Genomic DNA, 16,045 nt, shown 5'->3' on the forward strand with positions numbered 1-16,045 from the left:
GACTGATGGATCCGTAAATCGAGACTCAATTTCTGTTATTACGATAGATAAAGTAAGTCCCGGATAGTAATTGTTCTATGGATAGGAATCAACGTTTGTGCCTCTCTTGATGGGGAAAAAAGCGTTGATCCCAATGATCCAAGTGCAAGTTTCTTCCCTGATCTGACCGAGTATCTTTATAAGTGCAGTCGGATCAGTTTTATCACTAATGGTCTTGACTACGTTAGAGTAAAAAGTTATCCTGAGGAATCGCCCGTGCTTTCCGGATAAGGGAAGTTTTTTCGGGTTCGGTTTAACCGACAGATTAGTCTTTTGTCAGGATATCCGTGCACGAGGCCCCGAGTGTGGGACCCTGCCTCGCGCTAGAAGTGCTACTTCCGCTGCTAGTACCCCGAATGAGGGATAATGTGGATTAATGAGGGATAATGTGGAAAAATGAGAGTTAATATAGAAATTGTATTTGTAAACTGTTTGTAAATGCTGTTTGTAAATGGCTGTTTTATGTCAAGAATGCTGGGGAAGCATTTTGACCGTCTTGTGATTAACGTCGTGGAGACCTAACTGATAAAGTTGCAACTGCTGCTGACGGAGAGTCAATGGAGGACGTCTCGCGTAGCAAGGTCGACCGAGGTCTTGACCAGCCTCGGTTCGATTTAAATGGTGAGCTTCCAGTACGGTGGATGAGGGACCAAGGAAGCGGCCTATGAGTGAAGCGCTAGGTCACCTGCGAAGGATCCTAGAGGGTGCTGACCATACGGTGCTCGGGCTCTGGGTCGCCGAGGATACCCACGCGTGCGTCGAGGAAGATATTGGAACAAGGAATAAGAGTTGTTTTCTGAAACCGGGCATGGATCCGGTTGATTGACCTTGCTGGTCCTCAATGGATGAGTCCATGGCTCTTTTATATGGATCTGTTGGTTGATCTTGCTGATCTTCCACGGAGATTCCATTCTGTTATATGAATATATTGCCGGTTACTATGAGCTAGGAACTATGGAAAAGGCCCCTGAGTGAACAGGTGGTGAGCGTTCTGGTTGCCAATGATGCCATAAGTATACCGATGAATGAATGACTGGAAATAAGGATTCAACCAGAGACTATGAGAATTGTCATCAGTGACATAATGGTTTCATTAAAGGATTGTTTTAAAGTTAGCTGATGCTAAGAAAAAGGCAATTTCATATTGGGTGTGTAAGTGGTGTGACTAGTTTTATGTTTGCATGAACTTCCGGCTAGGGGGCCTTGGAACTCTTTTCCTTGGTACCCGGGACAAAACCTAACCAAATTCTTAATTGGATCCCATCACTACAGTGGTTGGGCGGTTGGCTAACCCATGGGACTGGATGGGGTTAGGACTGACGGATCCGTAAATCGAGACTCAATTTCTGTTATTACGATAGAAAAAGTAAATCCTGGATAGTAATTATTCTATGGATGGGAATCAACGGCTGTGCCTCTTGATGGGGAAAAAAACGTTGATCCCAATGATCCAAGTGCAAGTTTCTTCCTTGATCCGACCGAGTATCTTTATAGGTGCACTTGGATCAGCGTGAAAAAGTTATCCTGGTGGAATCGCCCGTGCTTTCCGGGTAAGGGAAGTTTTTCCGGGTTTGGTTTTGGAAAAACCGACGGATTAGTCTCTTGTCTGGATATCCGTGGACGAGGCCCCAAGTCTGGGACCGTGCTCCGCGCATGAAGTGCTACTTCCGCTGCTAGTAACCCGAATCCATTGCGCGGTGGGGACAGGGATCTCACAGTTGTGATAAGATGTGATAAGAGGTGATAAGATACTTATGAAATAAGTTAGGAGGTGATAAGATGAATTAAGATGTGATAAGATGTGTATGGGATGAGGTAAGAAGTGTATGTGATAGGATAAGATGTATATGGATTGTGATAGGGCGAGAATGGATGTGATGTAAAAGATTAGATGTGAAGGCATATGGGGTTATATGAATGGGAATGTGAAAATGGATGTATGTACGTGGATGTGTGGATGTGGAGATGGGAGTGTGGATGTATGAATGTGAAAATGGATGTATGCATGAAGATGTATATGCATGGATGTGAATGTGGATGTAGATGTGGATGTATAGATATGAATGGGAATGTGGATGTGGATGTATGTGAATGTGGATGTAGATGTGAATGTATAGATGTGAATGTGGAATGTGGATGTGGATGTATGTATGTATGTGGATGTAGATGTGGATGTATAGATGTGAATGGGAATATGGATGTGGATGTATAGATGTGAATGGGAATATGGATGTGGATGTATGTGAATGTGGATATATAGATGTGAATGTGGAATGTAGATGTGGATGTATATATGTATGTGGATGTAAATGTAAATGTATAGATGTGAATGGGAATGTGGATGTGGATGTATGAATGTATGTGGATGTGGATGTATGAATGAGGATGTGATAGTGGATGTATGCATGTGGATGTGGATGTATGGATGTGGATATGGATGTGTATGTATGAATGTGGATATGGGATGTGGATGTATAAATGAGGATGTGAAAATGGAGGTAAGCATGTAGATGTGGATGTATGGATGTGAATGTGGATGTGGATGTGGATATGGATGTGAATATATGATATGTAATGTGAAGGAATCTGAAGTGAAGAGATGGAAAAGGATGTGATTGGATGAGTACACATATAAATGGAATGTGGAATAAGTAATGTGGATTAATGAGGGATAATGTGGAAAAATGAGAGTTAATATAGAAATTGTATTTGTAAACTGTTTGTAAATGCTGTTTGTAAATGGCTGTTTTATGTCAAGAATGCTGGGGAAGCATTTTGACCGTCTTGTGATTAAGGTCGTGGAGACCTAACTGATAAAGTTGCAATTGCTGACGGAGAGTCAATGGAGGACGTCTCACGTAGCAAGGTCGGCCGAGGTCTTGACCAATTAAAATGGTGAGCTTCCGGTACGGTGGATGAGGGACCAAGGAAGCGGCCTATGAGTGAAGCGCTAGGTCACCTGCGAAGGATCCTAGAGGGTGCTGACCATACGGTGCTCGGGCTCTGGGCTACCTAGGATACCCACACGTGCGTCAAGGAAGATACTGGAATAAGGAGTAAGAGTTGTTTTCTGAAACCGGGCATGGATTTGGTTGATTGACCTTGCTGGTCTTCAATGGATGAGTCCATGGCTCTTTTTATGGATCTGTTGGTTGATCTTGCTGATCTTCAACGAGAGTCCTTCTTGATTTTTATAAGTGATTATATTGCCGAGTATTATGGGCTAGGAACTATTGAAAAGGCCCCTGAGTGGACAGGTGGTGAGCGTTCTAGTTGCCAATGATGCCATAGATACTCTGATGAAGAAATGATGGGAAATTAAGAATCAACCGGATAATTTGGAAGATTGTGATCAGTGGTACTATGGTTTCATTAAAGGATTGTTTTAAAGTTAGCTAATGCTAAGAAAAAGGCAATTTTATATTGGGTGTGTAAGTGGTGTGGCTAGTTTTATGTTTGCATGAACTTCCGGCTAGGGGGCCTTGGAACTCTTTTCCTTGGTACCCGGGACAAAACCTAACCAAATTCCAAATTGGATCCCATCACTACAGTGGTTGGGCGGTTGGCTAACCCATGGGATCGGATGGGGTTAGGCTGGACTGATGGATCCGTAAATCGAGACTCAATTTCTGTTATTACGATAGATGAAGTAAGTCCCGGATAGTAATTGTTCTATGGATAGGAATCAACGGCTGTGCCTCTTGATGGGGAAAAAAAGCGTCGATCCCAATGATCCAAGTGCAAGTTTCTTCCTTGATCTGACCGAGTATCTTTATAGGTGCAGTCGGATCAGTTTGATCACTAATGTTCTTGACTACGTTAGAGTAAAAAGTTATCCTGGAGGAATCGCCCGTGCTTTTCGAATAAGGGAAGTTTTTCCAGGTTCGGTTTTGGAAAAACTGACGGATTAGTCTTTTGTCCGGATATCCATGGACGAGGCCCCAAGTGTGGGACCCTGCCTCGCACAAGAAGTGCTACTTCCGCTGCTAGTACCCGAATCCGTTGCGCGGTGGGAATTAGGGATCCCACAGTTGGTATCAGAGCGAATTGGTTAATAAAGATCAACTGAGAAGCCAAATATGTCAAAAAAATTTATCAAGAAGCACAAAAAGGTTGTAATTGTGTGATATAATTCATACAATTTGATATTCAAACTAAAAATTCGTAAATTAGTAATTGGGTCTTCAGATGGAAGTACCGCAATTATATAGAATCCCTGACTTGCTTGAGGCCTAGACATGATGGTATTTACCTTATAATTCCAAGGGCCGTGACTACCCGTATATACCGAGAGTATAACTGCAGCGCTTTACTGACAGTATATACGAGTAAATCTAAGACTTGAAATTATAAGTGTTAATGCTATCCAGAGGATGATTTCGAATGTGGTTGATATGATTTTTAATTCTGTTTGAGAATTGATGAATTGATTTGGATTCTGATTGAAAAATGATGATCCCTGAAATTTGGTTGAAATGTAATAAGCTGAGCGAAACCTCAATGAGGATGAATGGGACGAGTCCCTGTGATGATATTCATAACTGGAATGATGATAATGATTTCAGCAAATCACTCTATGAGATTAGTGGATTGTGCTGTCAAAGTGCTACTGTTAACACTTGACTTGGTATATCAAGTTAAGGGATGACAAATTGAGAACTTACTTGACTGAAATTTCCGTGGAGGAATGTTCAGAAAGAAAAATTTTTGATCTAAGGGACCATTATCATGTTAAAGATATGAATGATATGATCCGAAATGAATTGTTATTTAATGATGAGTTCTATATAAGGGATATTTATCCCCGTATTCTGTTGGGTTGACCAGAATATAAGGAACCCCAGAATAAATTGGATCTTAAGAAAAAGAGTTGTCCTCTACTTTATGAGATGAGGACATCTCGCACTTTTTAAGTGGGGTAGAATGTAAGATTCCTCCCCAGCCTTCGAGGTATGCAGGAGTAAGAACCTCCCTTTCTGATCTTATAATTATTCCCTCTCTAAATAAAAGAAAGATTCTGTTTAAAAAAGGAAGACCCTTTTCCCAGAATACTTCTCAAAAGTCCCGCCTGTTTTAAAGATTATGAACAATGAGTTTAGAAGTGAAAATCGGTCTTTGGATATCAAGGTTTCGGTCTTCATTCGAGTACGGCCCAAAAGAAGTTCTTTATCTCTTAGGAAGTATAAGAAATTATCCCCCAGATATTGTGGGCCTTATCTGAATTCAAAGAAAGTAGGTAACTTAGCCTACGAGCTTCTTTTATCTCCTCATCTCAAAGTTCATAATGTATCTCATGTAAGCCTTCTATAGGAATATGTGCCAAAACCAAATCATGGAAAGACGGTAAAACTTCAGTGACAAGATACCGTTGGCTTCTAAGTTACGCTAGCTCCTTCCTTTATATAAGTCGTAACTTTTACTTGTCGCTCACAGTAATCTTACTTCCATCGATCGTCTTTCTTTCTTAATCTCCTTCATGGCTTGGCAACAGGAATTAGTTTTATCCATGATGATTTCTCACCTTCAAGATGCAAGCGAGTCTGTGAAGAAAGATTTTATAGAACTGTATGAGCGCTCACTTTTCCCTCACTTGGGAACTTCTGTAGCTCAGACCAAATGGTGGACCTATCAAGACATAACTAGGGTAACACCCTGGGGTCAGCAGCACTTTCGTAACAATGTCCACTTAGCCATGGTTATTGAAGCTTTGGGTTTGGGTCCCTGATACTACTGCATCATGAGATCAAGGCATCTTGGGTTTTCTGAGCGGGTCTTCTTACTGGCATGTTTTCTTCCTCATCAGAAGATATGCCTTTACCCCGTTTTTGGCTTGCCTCTCAGAGGTCCTTTTGTTAGATCACCTAATACTACTGAAATAGGTGCGGCAATAACCAACAGAATTATTCCCATAGATGAGTTACCTTATACGTGTGCAGCTTGTGAGTGCTGCTTTTGTGACCATATGATGGACGGGCTTATGGAAGTGTAAAAAAAGAGTTCTTCTATCTTTACTGTATATGTTCCAAGAATGAATAAAGTTTAAATCTTGTTCTTGTCTTGACCCTTACTCTCTTTGAGACTTTTTTTAATTGGTGGTTAATCTTAATTAAATTTTTCTCTAAGTCTCATATTCGTGCATCTTACAAAATTATCCCAAGTTTGCGAGATGAGGACATCTCGCGTTTTTTAAGTGGGGTAGAATGTAAGATTCCTCCCCCGACCCCTTTTTGATGTCTAGTATCTTTCCCTGTAATCAATTTCCTCTTCAGAAATATAAGAGATCTTGTCTCTGCCTGTTTTGGCATAGAGAGAGAAAATATTCTAGAGAGAGAATATTCAGATTTTGAATATTTCTGGATAGAAAATTATCTCATCTTATTAAAATAAGTTCCCCTGAAACAGAAATTCAAAAAGAACTTTCCAATGTGCAATTGGAATTAATTAGAAATGGGTATAAAGGACCTTAGCTTAAGGGTCTAGATTTTCAGAAATTTTTGGATTATGGTCCAATTAAGGTTCCTATGGGCCAATAGCATCAATCCATGTGTAGGGAGGAGATAAATCCAATTTGTAAAAGAAGATACCCAAAAATGAGTAAATGCTCACATAAGATGAAGAGTTGAAAATATACAAGGTTTATTAGTAAAAAACTATGAGCAATATTAAAAATATGAGATATTTTGGGTATCCAAAAAGGAGTAAATGCTCACATAAGATGAAGAGTTGAAAATGTACAAGGTTTATTAGTAAAAAACTATGAGCAATATTAAAAATATGAGATATTTTAGCTTGTCAAGCCTAGAGTTTAGATTAAGATAATGAAATTATCATTGAGAACCATCCTCCTAACAAGGATCTAATCCTCATAAAGATGATTTATCTTTCCAAAAGAGAGATTTTCTTAAAGAAAACATTATAATTAGGCATAAAGATTAGCATTAATCTAATTAAACATTATGAATCATTGGAGAGCTTGATTTTAAGAGAAAACCATTCCATTGAAAGCTTCTCAAGTTTTAGAGGGGTTGAGAAGAAGAAAATCATCGAGAAGAATAAAAAAATCCATTAAATTTGAGCTTACCCTTGATTTTGGCTTGATTCTTTGGATAGAAGTGAAGCCTACAAGCGAGTCCTTGGCCACCAAGAGGCGGAGGGTAATCTTGAAGAGAGGAAGGAGAATAGAGAAGCTCCAAAGCTCCCAAAAGAAGAGGCAAAATAGAGGGATAATAGAATTATGCTAAATTGAAGATAATACTCGCATGTAGTTACTCAAAGATGAGAATACAAAGGAATGAGGGTCTATTTATAGGTGAGGGAGGCCACTAACCAAGTCCCTTTTTGATCTAGTTTGCACCAGGAGAGAGGAGAGATAAAAATATCTAATTTTTTGAATTAAAAAAGCCAAGTAATGATGATAAAAAAGGTGCCTACTTGATGGGGCTCTCCCTCCTTACTGAGGTGTCAAAAATTCATCATTTTAATAAAATATCCCATTTTTTACTAGTAAACCTTAATTTTTAATAAACCCTGTACTCAGTCAACTCTTCAGCTTATGTGAGAATTTACTCATTTTTGGGGTATTTTCTTTTTATTCTTTGCATTTTTGTTATCCCAACACGGATTAATCCTATTGGCCCTTTGGAACCTTATTTGGACCTTAATCCAAATTTTTTTGAAAATGTGGATCCTTAGGCTAAGGCCTTTAATACACATATTCAATTAATTCCTAATGCACATTGGAAAGTTCTTTTTGAACTTCTGTTTCAAGGGAATTCATCTTAGATATTAGGAGAAACTTTGTATCCAGAAATATCTCAATTCTAAATTACATCTCTCTAGAATATTTTCTCTCTCTAAGCCAAGGGAAAACAATATTTTCTTGCATTTTGAAATAGGGGATGATTATAGGGGATTGAGGTGAGAGCTTGTACATCTTTTAGGGCTTAGGAGGAATCTTATAGCTTGAAACAATGGTCCTAGTGCCATTCTAAAGCACATTGTGAGAATGGTCCTAGGAAAATTCTCCACTCCCTTGTGTCAACTACTTGTGAATTTTAGAATGGCCTTAGGGCCATTCTACCATCCATGGATAATCTTATTGTATTTTGCATCCATGGTGTGCTTGAAAGAGGAGACTCGTGAATTTTAGAATGGCATTAATGCCGTTCTAAAATTAATGCCGTTCTACCATCCATGGATAATCTTAATGTATTTTGCATCCATGGTGTGCTTGAAAGAAGGGCCCTAGGACCATTCTACTATCTAAGGTGTGCTTTACAATGGACTTAGGTGAAAAGATGCAAGGGGGAAGAGAGCTTGAGCTCTTGCAAGCACACACACACACACACTCACAAAACCCTAATAGAGAACACACAAGGTGAGAGGCTGAAAATCTTCTTCTTCTTCACTCAACACTCAACACACCATATACAAGATAAGAGTACACAATAATATGAAAGGTACTCAACCAATACATACACGGGTTCTCTATAGTGTGAACCCAACTAAATGAGCTGGCGCTATAACTATGCCAGTCTCTAGAATGGCTGTCACACAGCCTGTCATCCCACTGGCCGCATATCACCCAAGATCTCACCAACCATGCCAGTGGTGTAAGTGTGGGGCTTATCCCCCAGGCAAGTCATCAGTGTCCACCGCCTCACTAGAGCTCGATATCTCAACACTCCCCCTCGAGCTCAACTCCATCTCATGTACACCAACACTCCCCCTCGAGCTCAACTCCATCTCCAGTGAAGCCTGAAAATATGCAAGGGGGAAGAGAGCTTGAGCTCTTGCAAGCACACACACACAATCACAAAACCCTAATAGAGAACACACAAGGTGAGAGGCTGAAAATCTTCTTCTTCTTCACTCAACACTCAACACACCATATACAAAATAAGAGTACACAATAATATGAAAGGTACTCAACCAATACATACACGGGTTCTCTATAGTGTGAACCCAACTAAATGAGCTGGCGCTATAACTATGCCAGTCTCTAGAATGGCTGTCACACAGCCTGTCATCCCACTGGCCGCATATCACCCAAGATCTCACCAACCATGCCAGTGGTGTAAGTGTGGGGCCTATCCCCCAGGCGGGTCATCAGTGTCCACCGCCTCACTAGAGCTCGATATCTCAACACTCCCCCTCGAGCTCAACTCCATCTCATGTACACCAAGTGAAGCCCTGAATCTGCGGAGCTTCTCTGTACCCAATGCTTTGGTGAAGATGTCAGCTACCTGATCCTCTGTGCTGACATAAAAAAGGTCAAGGTCTCCTGCCAAGACCTTCTCTCTGACGAAGTGTGATAGTGGACCCCTATATGCTTCGTGCGAGCATGAAAGACTGGGTTCCTGGCCAACTGTATACTGCTAATGTTGTCACAAAAAATGACAACTTGTCTATCCACTGATAGACCCAAATTTGCAAGTAGCTTTCTCAACCAAGCTACCTCACATGCTGCCATAGCAGCTCCTCTGTACTCAGCCTCTGTACTGGATAAAGCAACCGTAGGCTGCTTCTTGCTGCTCCAAGTCACAGCAGCACTCCCCAAAGAAAACATGAATCCACTGGTAGATCTTCTATCTGAGATACTACCAGCCCAATCAGCATCTGTGTACCCATGTACACATATCTCTATCCCAGTCTCATAGGATAGTCCACAATGCAAAGTAGACCTCACATACCTCAGTATGCGTCTCACTGCATCCAAATGCAGTTTCCGTTGAACCTGTAATAACTGACTCACCAACCCAACAGCATAGCTCAAATCTGGCCTGGTGATCGTCATGTATATCAAGCTTCCTACTATGCACCTTTGTATTTTACATCGAGGGTGTGCTTGAAAGAATGGCCCTAGCCTCATTCTTCTTGTATTTTTCATCCATGGTGTGTTTGAAAAAATGGTCCTAGGGCCATGGTACTATCTAAGGTGTGCTTGGCATAATGGCCCTAAAGTAAATCTCCACTCCCTTGCATCAACCTTGTAAGACAAATATCTGCATGTGCATTCAAAATAATTATAGATTGTCCATGTAAGAATGGCCGTAGGGCCATCCTTGTAAGCAGAATGTTCTCAAAAGAATGGCCCTAGTGACATTCTAAAGCACATTTTGAGAATGGTCCTAGGGCCATTCTCCACTCCCTTGTGTCAACTACTAGTGATATTTACAATGGCCCAAGGGCCAATATACCATCCATGGACACTCTTGTTGTATATTTCATCCACCATGATGTGCTTGCAAGAATGGCCCTTGGGCCATTCTACCATCCACGGTGTGCTTGGTAGAATGGCACTACGGGCAATCTCCAATACCTTGTGTCAACCTCCTAGGGAAAATATCTACATATGTATGCAAAACACATCAATATTTTCCATGGAAGAATGGCCCTAGGGCCGCTATCCTTGTAAGCATAATGTGAGAATGTTACTAGCCTAAGGGAAATTCTTCACTCCCTTGTGTCCAATACTAGTTAATTTTAGAATGGACCTAGGGTTACTCTACCATGCATGGACAATCTTGTTGTATGTTGTATCCATGGTGGTGTGGTCGAAAGAATGGCCCTAGGGTCATTCTCCACTCCCTTGTGTCAACTACCTAGGGCCAATCTTTCAATATAAATTCAAAATACATCAAAATTATCGATGGAATAATAGCCCTAGGGCTATTCTTGTAAGCATAATGTGCCTGAAAGAATAGACCTAGGCCCATTTGAAAGCACACCATCCATGGTGTTCTTGGTAAAATGAAACTAGGGCCATTCAACCATGGATGGTGTGATTTTTAATGGCCCTAGTGCCACTCTCCACTCCTTAGTGTCAACTCCTAGGGAAAATATCTACATATGCATGCAAAATACATCAAGATTATCAATGGAGGAATTGCACTATGGCCATGCTTGTAAACACAATGTGCTTGAAAGAATGTCCTATTGCCATTCTAAAGCACATTGTGAGAATGGTCATAGGGAAATTCTCCACTCCCTTGTGTCAACTACTTAGGGAATTTTAGAATGGCCCTAGGGACATTCTACCATCCATGGAAAATCTTATTGTATTTTTCATCCATGGTATGCTTGAATGAAGGGAGTTGTGAATTTCTGAATGGCACTAGGGCCATTCTACCATCCATGGTGTTCTTTAGAATGGCCCTAGGGCCATTTGCTACTTGCTGTGTCAACTCCCTAGGGCCATTCTTTCAAGATGAATTGAAAATACATCAATTTTTTCCATTGAATAATGGCCCTAGGGCCATTCTTGTAAGCACAATTTGAAAGAATGGCCCTACTGCCATTCAAAATCACACCATCCATTGTATGCTTGGAAGAATGGCCCGAGGGCCACTCCACCATAGATGGTGTGTTTGAAAAAATGGTGCTAGCACCATTCAAAAGCACACCATCCATTGTGTACTTAAAATAATGGCCCTAGGGCCATTCTACGATGGATTGTGTGCTTTAGAATGGCACTACCATGCATGGTGCTAGCGCCATTCTCCACTCCCTTGTGTCAACTTCCTAGGAAAAATCTCCCCATATGTATGCACAATACATCCAGATTGTCCAAGTAAGAATAGCCCTAGGGCCATCCTTGTAAACATAATGTGCTGGAAAGATACGCCCTAATGCCATTCTAAATAACATTGTGAGAATGTCCCTAGGCCATCATTATAAGAACAATGTTCTTGAAAGAATACATTTTGGACTCCCGTGTGTTAGCTACTGGTGGTGAATGTTACAATGGCCCTAGGGCCAATCTTCCATCGATGGACAATATTTGTGTATTTTTCATCCATGGTTGGTTTGAAATAATGGTCCTAGGGCCATTCTACCATCCAAGGTGTGCTTGGTAGAATGGACCTCCTAGGGCAAATCTCCACTCCCTTGTGTCAACCCCCTAAGACAAATCTCTACATGTGCATGCAAAATACTTCTAGATTGTCCATGTAAGAATGGCCGTAGGGCCATCCTTGTAAGCACAATGTGCTTGCAAGAATGGCCCTAGTGCCATCTAAAGCACATTTTGAGAATGGTCCTAGGGCCATTCTCCACTCCCTTGTGTCAACTACTAGTGATATTTAAAATGGCCCTAGGGCCAATCTATCATCCATGGACAATCTTGGTAGAATGGTGCTAGGGGCCAAGGCCAATCTCCAATCCCTTGTGTACTCCCTAGGGAAAATATATACATATGCATGCACAATACATCAAGATTGTCCATGGAAGAATGGCCCTAGGGTTGCCATCCTTGTAAGCATAATGTGAGAATGGTCCTAGCCTAAGGGAAATTCTTCACTCCCTTGTGTCAAATACTGGCTAATTTTAGAATGGACCTAGGGATAATCTACCATCCATGGATAATCTTGTTGTATTTTGTGTCCATGGTGTGGTTGAAAGAATGGCCCTAGGGCCATTCTCCACTCCCTTGTGTCAACTTCCTAGGGCAAATCTTTCAATATACATTTAAAATACATCAAACTTATTGATGGAATAATGGCCCTAGGGCCATTCTTGTAAGCATAATGTGACTAAAAGAATGGACCTAGGCCCACTCTAAAGCACACCATCCATGGTGTTCTTGGTGAAATGAAACTAGGGCCATTCTAAAGCACAGATGGTGTGCTTTTTGAATGGCCCTAGCACCACTCTCCACTCCCTAGTTTAAATTCTTAGGAAAAATCTCTACATATGTAGTATCACTGATCGTAATCCTCCAAAATATCCAGCTTGAATTCTAATTTCCAACCATTCCTTCATCGGTGTACTTATGGCATCATTGGCAACCAGAATGCTCAACACCTGTTCACTCAAGGGCCTTTTCAATAGTTCCTAGCTCATAGTACCCGGAAATATATTCACTTAAGAAAATCCAGATGGACTCTCCATTGAAGATCAGCAAGATCAACCAACAGATCCATATAAAAGAGCCATGGACTCATCCATTAAGGACTAGCAAGGCCAATCAACCAGATCCATGCCCGAGTTCAGAAAGCAACTCTAACTCCTTATTCCATTATCTTCCCCGATGCATCATGGGTATCTTCTCGGTGACCTAGAGCCCGAGCACCGTATGGTCAGCACCCTCTAGGCTCCTTCGTAGGTCACCTAGTGCTTCACTCATAGGCCACTTCCTTGGTCCCTTATCCACCGTACCGGGGAAGCTCACCATTTAAATCGAACTGAGGCTAGTCAAGACCTCGACCGGCCTTGCTACATGAGAGGTCCTCCGTTGACTCTCCACCATCAGCTGTTGCAACTTTATCACTTAGGTCTTCCATGACCTTATTCACAAGATGGTCAAAATGCTTCCCCAACATTCTTGACATAAAACAATCATTTAAAAACAGGTTTCATAAATACAGTTTCTAACAAACTCTCATCTTTCCACATCATTTCTCGTTATTCCACATTCTCTATATCAATTCACATTGCTTATTCCACATCCAGTCATATGTATTCCCATTGTCTTCATCCATTCTCATCCAATCACATCATATTACATCTCATCACATCTATCCTCATCACATCTCATCCATTCACATCTACCCATATCCACATCACATCACATCACATCCATTCACATCTATCCTCATCACATCTCATCCATTCACATCTACCCCCATATCCACATCACATCCATGCACATCTACCTCAATTTACATATACCCCCATATCCACATCACATCCATTCACATCACATCTCATCCATGCACATCTACCTCAATTTACATCACATCTCATTCATTCATGTCTCATCACATCATATTTACATCCATTTACATCTCATCATATTATATACATATCACATCACATCCATTCAGATATCATCACATCCATTCACATCTCATTGCATCCATTCAGATATCATCACATCACATTCATATCCATTCATATCTCATTGCATCCATTCACATCCACTCACATCTCATCACATCCATTTGTATCTGAGCACACCCATTCACATCCACTCACATCTCATCACATCCATTTGTATTTGAGCACACCCATTCACATCCATCACATTCATTGCATCCATATCACATCACATACATTCCATCCACATCTATCCTTATCACATCGCATACATTCCATCCACATCTATCCTTATCACATCGCATTCGTTCCATCCATATCACATCACATTCATTTCATCTACATTTCATCACGTTCACATCTATCCACATCACATCTCATTCATTCCATCCACATTACATCACATCCACATCTATCCATATCTCATCACATCCATTCACATCTCATTACATCCATTCACATCACATCACATCCATTCACATCACACCACATCCATCCACATCACATCTCATCCATTCACATTACACCACATCCATCCACATCACATCTCATCTATATAACTCATCCACATATCATCACATCACATTCACATCCATTCACATCACATCTCATCCATTAACATTCATTCAGATCCACATTCATCCACCTTACATCTCATCCATCCATTCACATTACATCACATCCATTCACATTACATCACATCCATTCAGATATCATCACATCATATTCACATCCATCACATTCATCCACATCCATCCATTCATTCACATTCACATCTATCCATATCCATCCATTCATTCACATTCACATCTATCCACATCCATCCATTCATTCACATTCACATCTATCCACATCCATCCATTCATTCACATGCACATCTATCACTTCACATCTCATTCTCATCCACCATTTACATAACATCACACCCATTCACATCACACCCATTCACATATCATCACATCACATCACACCCATTCACTTATTTACAAATTTTAAATCTATGGTTTTCTTGATTTTTTATTTTGCAGTTAATTGAATTAAATTCAAATGCTATGCCTTGATGAAAGGCCACCCCCTTCTCTTCTTTACATTCCAACCTTTCTTGATCCTAGAAAGATTAACTAAGGTATTAATTAAACTCTTCTTATTGTTTACTCTCTTGAATTTAGAAATTGTGTAGATTAGAGTTCTATGAATCTAATTTGGGTTAATTTAAGTTAAATAAAGAATGAAAAAAATGAGAAATGGTCAGCCATACAAAGGAGGTTATGGCAAAATTTTCCAGAATTTTGTGGAAAAGAAAGTTTCTTTTTATATTATTCCAAAAGAGTAATTCCCACCATTTTTGTATCTAAAAGAAATATTCTAACTACTCCATGTACATATTCACCTATGAATATGCATGGATATCACTCATATTAATTATTAAATTTGATTTTTATGCATCAAAAGATGCATAAAGAAATTTTTTATTATAAAAGTGTTATTCTTATTGAATTTAATTTCTATGCATAGAAAGATGGATAATGGAATTTCTTTATTATAAAAGTGTTATTCCCATTGAAATTGATTTTTAGGCATAGAAAGATGCATAATGGAAAATTTTTATTATAAAAGTGTTATTCCCATTAAAATTGATTTTTATGCATAGACAGATGCATAAAGGAATTTTTTATTATAAAAGGGTTATTCTCATTAAATTTAATTTTTATGCATAGAAAGATGTACAAAGGAATTTTTTTATTACAGAAGTGTTATTCTTATTAAAATTAATTTTTATGCATAGAAAGATGCATAAAGGAAATTTGTTTAATTATAAAAGTGTTATTCTTATTAAATTTAATTTCTATGCATAGAAAGATTTTTTTAATTATAAAAGTGTTATTCCCATTGAAGTTGATTTTTATGCATAAATAGATGCTTAAAGAATTTTTATATCAAAATTAGAATTCTCTTAAATTCTATGTTTAAATTCTATGAGTATCTGATGGCCAGATTCATTCGAGGGATGAACGAGCCATTGGACACATTAGTGAAAAATGCCAAACCAATCTCAATGGTGGCAGAAGCTGTCAGAATGGAAAAGGACTTTGCCAAAGCATTTGTTGTTAAGGTCTCGTTGAAGCCTGCACCCTCAAACTTTAAAAGATTCCAAACCCCGGGAAGTGCTTCAAACTTTCCACCCCCA

Source organism: Cibotium barometz, chromosome 9 (genome assembly GCF_041138505.1).
Source record: "Cibotium barometz isolate CiBa-2024 chromosome 9, ASM4113850v1, whole genome shotgun sequence".
Lineage (NCBI taxonomy): Eukaryota > Viridiplantae > Streptophyta > Polypodiopsida > Cyatheales > Cibotiaceae > Cibotium > Cibotium barometz.